This window comes from Elephantulus edwardii, unplaced genomic scaffold (genome assembly GCF_000299155.1).
Source record: "Elephantulus edwardii isolate Elephantulus edwardi_28Jun2011 unplaced genomic scaffold, EleEdw1.0 scaffold00038, whole genome shotgun sequence".
NCBI lineage: Eukaryota > Metazoa > Chordata > Mammalia > Macroscelidea > Macroscelididae > Elephantulus > Elephantulus edwardii.
The window spans coordinates 21,722,746-21,727,967 of record NW_006399788.1 but is presented as its reverse complement, the minus strand read 5'-3'; positions in this window follow the sequence as shown (position 1 = coordinate 21,727,967).

Sequence of the window (5,222 nt, the reverse complement as noted above, 5' to 3'; positions counted from 1 at the left end):
GCCATCTGAATGTCTTCTTTAGTGAAGTGTCTGTTCATATCCTATGCCCATTTTTCAATTGGGTTTTTTACCTTTACCTTGCTGTGTTGCTTGAGTATTTTATAAATTCTGGATATAAGTCCCTTATCAGACATGTCATTACCAAATATTTTTCCCAGTCTGTGGCTTCCCTTTTGAGAAGGTTTGTATATGTATAAGGATTTTAATCTTAAAAGGTCCCATTCATCTATTTTACACTCTCCTGGTTGTAGATTTTTCAGGATGCTTGGAAGACTGTTTATGTTGTGGATTAGGACTTCTAGAGTTCTTCCAAGCTTTTCTCTAATGAAGTATATAGTCCTTGGTTTCACTCCTAGGTCTTTGATACACTTTGAGTTGGTTTTTGTGTATGGAGTCAAGTATGGATCTTGCTTGAGTCTTCTGCAGATAGCTTTCCAATTTTGTCAACACTGTTAAAAAGGCTGTTGTTTCCCCACTTAACTGATCTTGTCTCCTTGTCAAAAATCAGTTAACCATAAGTAGATAGGCTGATTTCTGGGTTCTCAATGCTATTCCATTGACCTATGTGTCTGTCATTGTACCAGCATCACACTATCTTGACCACCACGGCAGTGTAGTAGGATTTGAAACCAGGGAGTGAGATGCCTCCTATCCTGTTTCTCTTTTTAAAGAGTGCATTGCTTATTTGGAGCCTCTTTCCATTCCAAATGAAATTGGAGATTGCCTTTTCCATCTCGTTGAAGAATATAATTGGTATTTATATTGGAATTGCATTGAATGTATAAATTGGCTTTCGTAGTATTATCATTTTCACCCATTAATATTGTTTCTATAACACATTAGTTAAAATTTCACTTATGGACATTTGTAATTTTTCTCTATCCCCTTTTTTGAGCCTCATCTATAACCACCTCCCATACTCTATGGTTGTTATTGTTCTGTTCTGTCAAATTATGTACAACTGATAATAACTCTATGATCAATGGATCTGAGCCCTGTCCTGTCCTGTGCCATCCTCGTTATCTCCTATATACTTGAACCTAATACTGCAGTCACTCTATCATATTCTAGTGGTACGGAAAATAGGTGTACTTGCCTGAAGACATCCAACACTTTTAAGGTTCTATATCCTTTCCTGTGTGGATTTCCTGAATAATCTGGAGCGCCTTTTCCTGGAATTTCTCAATAACCCCTATTTACCTCCTATTTACTAAAGATTATATGCCAAGAATTCTATCACTGCCAGGAATCCATCCTGGTTTTCTGTAATGTACAACTTGACATTTCATGTTCTTAGAACACACTATACATAAAACTATAATAACGCCTCATTATATTAAAATTATGATACTCCTCATAATTAATCTTTCTCTTCCTTACACAGAGTGAAAAGTAAATAAATGTTCATTATACTGAACTGAACTGATCCTTCTTCCCCTTCTCCAGCTCTCTGGAACCCTTATTTCCTAGGTGCCTGCTGTTGTTGCTGTTGTTATGTGCCGTCAAGTCGTTTTTGACTCATAGCGACCCTATGCACAACAGCCCTAAACCCTGCTCTATCCTGCGCCAACCGCACTGCCTCTGACACACCCATCCCGATTACCCCAGTCACCGAATCAATCCATCTCATAGAGGGTCTTCCCCTCCTGCGCTGTCCCTCCACCCTCCCAAGCATGATGTCCCTCTCCAAGGACCCGTCCCTCCTGACAACATGTCCAAAGTATGTCAGACGAAGCCCCAGAATCCTTGCCTCCAAGGAGTAGCTTGGTTTAATCCTCTCCAAGATGAATCTGTTTGTTTTCCTGGCAGTCCATGGTACATTCAGTACTCTTCTCCAGCACCACAGCTCAAAAGCATCCACTCTCCTTCTGTCCTCCCTAGTCATTGTCCAACTCTTTGATGCATAACAAGCGATTGCAAATACCATGGCCTGTATCAGGCGCACCTTAGTCTCCAGAGAGACACCGTTGTTCCTGAGTACTTTACAGAGGTCCCTAACAGCAGACTTTCCCATCGTGATACGCTTTTTGATTTCCTGACTGCTGGTGCCAAGAGTGTTGACTGTGGAGCAGAGCAAACTGAAACTGTGAATAATCTCAATCTCTTCGCCATCCATCCTGATGCTGCCAATTGGTCCAGTGGTGAGAATCTTTGTCTTCTTGACATTGAACCTCAGTCCATACTGAAGGCTGCAGTCCCTGACCCTTCGCAGCAAGTGCATGAGGTCCTCCTCAGTTTCAGCAAGCAGGGTTGTGTCATCTGCATAATGCAGATTGTTAATAGATCTTCCACCAATCCTGATGCCACAATTCTCCTCATAGAGCCCAGCCTCTCAGATAATCTGCTCTGCATACATGTTGAAAAGGTATGGAGACAGGATGCATCCCTGGCGTACACCCTTCCCAATTTTGAACCATGCAGTGTTACCCTGCTCTGTTCTGACTACTGCCTCTTGATCCAAGTACAGGTTTTGTATTTTCCCCTCTTCATCCATGCAATTCCAGTCTTTTCACATTTTCCCACATTGGATATGTGCCTCCCTTCATGTACATATAATCTGACCAAGGAAAGATAGACTTGGAATATTCTCACAGGCTTAATTAAGAGTGCAAGTTTATCAGACATCAGACATGATCAGTAAAGCACTGCTTTTACCCACAATCTTTCAGTAATTTCCAGGAATCCATGATAAGGATAGCCCTGTTTGTTACAATTAGGTTAGGAAATTTCAGAAGAAGAAATATATATAATGCCCAAGGAACTAATTTTTGTAGAAATTTAACAGAATCTCAGGAAGAATGTGAAGTATCCCCGGAGGCTTCTGGGCACTTGTCCCAATGGTATGAGGGCATCCAATCTTGAAAGCAGGCAGTGAAGTCCTTCTTCCGTGTGTTTGACCAGAAAACAGTTCTAAGTCAATCTCTCTTCACAGAATGTCCTTAGACCCTGAGTATAGCCAAATCTTATAAAAGTAATAAAGTGTTTCACCTGGTTACACAGTTCTTTACGGGCAAGTGTGTCTCTTGATCACTTGAGACAATCAAATATCACTTTCTTTTTATAAATTCTCCAAGAACAGAGAGTGATTTCTTTATTATACTCATGCATAATCAGTTGAATTCTTCTTTATGGGTTTGAACTTGGATTTTTATCTGAAGTCATCTCTCAGAGCTTATAGTATTTTGGTGAAAATAACAATATTTATTATAATGTCTAATACACAGAACCTGTTGAGAGAGAGAACTTCAGCCTGGACATCTGCAGAACCGAGGTTTGGATCCTGTCTTACCTGCATACATGTTGAAAAGGTATGGAGACAGGATGCATCCCTGGCGTACACCCTTCCCAATTTTGAACCATGCAGTGTTACCCTGCTCTGTTCTGACTACTGCCTCTTAATCCAAATAAGATTACGTATTCTCAAATCCTATTTTAGATGGCAGTAAATGAACTTCCTTTTCCCTAACCTTCTAACTTCCATGAGTCTTCTCTTTAGCTCATCAGAATAGAATAAGGCTATACTATAGTTTCAACTAACCACTCATGTCCTATAAAAGAGAACTTCTTACCTTCTGCTAGAAATCTTGGATTCTTGAAACAGACATGAGAAGCTTGTTTCTGCATCAACTCTAACTTCTTTTATATATGTGTGTGTTTATAGCTAAAGGAAAAGATGTAATTTTAATTGGACCACGGGCATGTGTACCAAGTATTCCCCCAAGACTGACTGGGGGGACTGATATCCTAGACTGACATCATGGATTCACTAAGAATGCCTACAAATTTCAATAAAGATATGGCTGATGTATACAAATGTGGTGCATTGTTTTTTAAAATCCTCTGCCTTATTCCCCTGTGCTCCATTGTGAAACTTCAGGCTCCTATTCAGAGCCCAGAATACTACTCCTCTTCATTCTCTAAGACCTAGATGATTGGCCAAGAAAACTAAATGGTAGAAGCTCTCTGTGCCCACTTCTGTCTTCTGAGATTACTAAGAATCAACTTTCCATCAAAGATTTTTTTTTCAATCTGGTCTCTAGGAAATGAAATAGTTTCTAACATTTCTTTGGGTTTCATATTAATTAAAACCAATTCACTGAGCACTTTGCAGACATGAAAGCAGGTGTAAAGTAGGCTATATGCCACGACAGATGATAATTAAAGTTCTAACCAGATAATGACTCTGTTTCCAAAAAAGAAAGAATCATGAAGTAAGGCTCATTCAGTGAGCATTGGTAAAGGAATTCCTCAGAATAAAACACCTGAGAAGCTTGTCTCTTGAGCATCTATGCCTGCCTACCTTAGTTAACAAGTACTGTTATAACAGATGAACTACAAGTGAACAGCTTTAACAAATTTATATTCTCACTTTTTAGGAGGTTATGCATCCAAATTTAGAAAGCTAGTTCTAGGAAAAAGTTTTTCTTTTCTGTCAACAGAAGAGGAAAGGTCTTTCCCCCCACCCTCCCCAGCTTCTGTGGGCTTGGCAATCTTTGGAGATCTCCATTGGTCTTGGTAACAGTCTTTCCTTGAGTTTAGGAGTTTCTCAGCATAGAGACTCTGGATCCATTTGAATACACTTTGTTCATGGCTATTCTTTCTTTGTGGTAAAATCTGATTCCTTGCTTTTCTGCTTGTTAGCCTGTCCTTTTATCTCTAGCAAGATAAAAGTTGCATGTCAGAATCAGTGAGACTGGTTCAGGACAGGGCAGGCTTCAGAGCTATTTTATATAGGGTCACTATCAGTCACAGGTAACTTGATGGCATATAACAAACAAAAAATAACTCAAGTGAAGGTGGGTAGGACTTTATACTCTGTTTTAAAACTGTACTCAAAATACACCCCATACTAAGCCTGCCTCATTAACACAGAGAAGTTAAAATTCACAAGGATCGCAAAATGGGGGTCAATTACACAATGTTAGAAATCACAGGCTAGTCAAGTTGACACACATTTTGGGCAGACACAATTTAATCCATGACATTGACCCTTAATTGATGGTTATCCATTTAAAAAGCTTTGTGTCTGTTAGTAAATGATATTTTCAGTTGCTTTCCAGAGCTTGAGGAGTAAAGGTCAAAGAAATACTAGAGAATGGAGAAAACTGGCATATCTAATCCAGTATTATAAGTCTTATTAAAGACATAAAGCCATATTATAATAGAGAAGTATCATGTTTACAAAGTCTGCTCTATATTTTTTTTTAATTTCTTACTTTTTT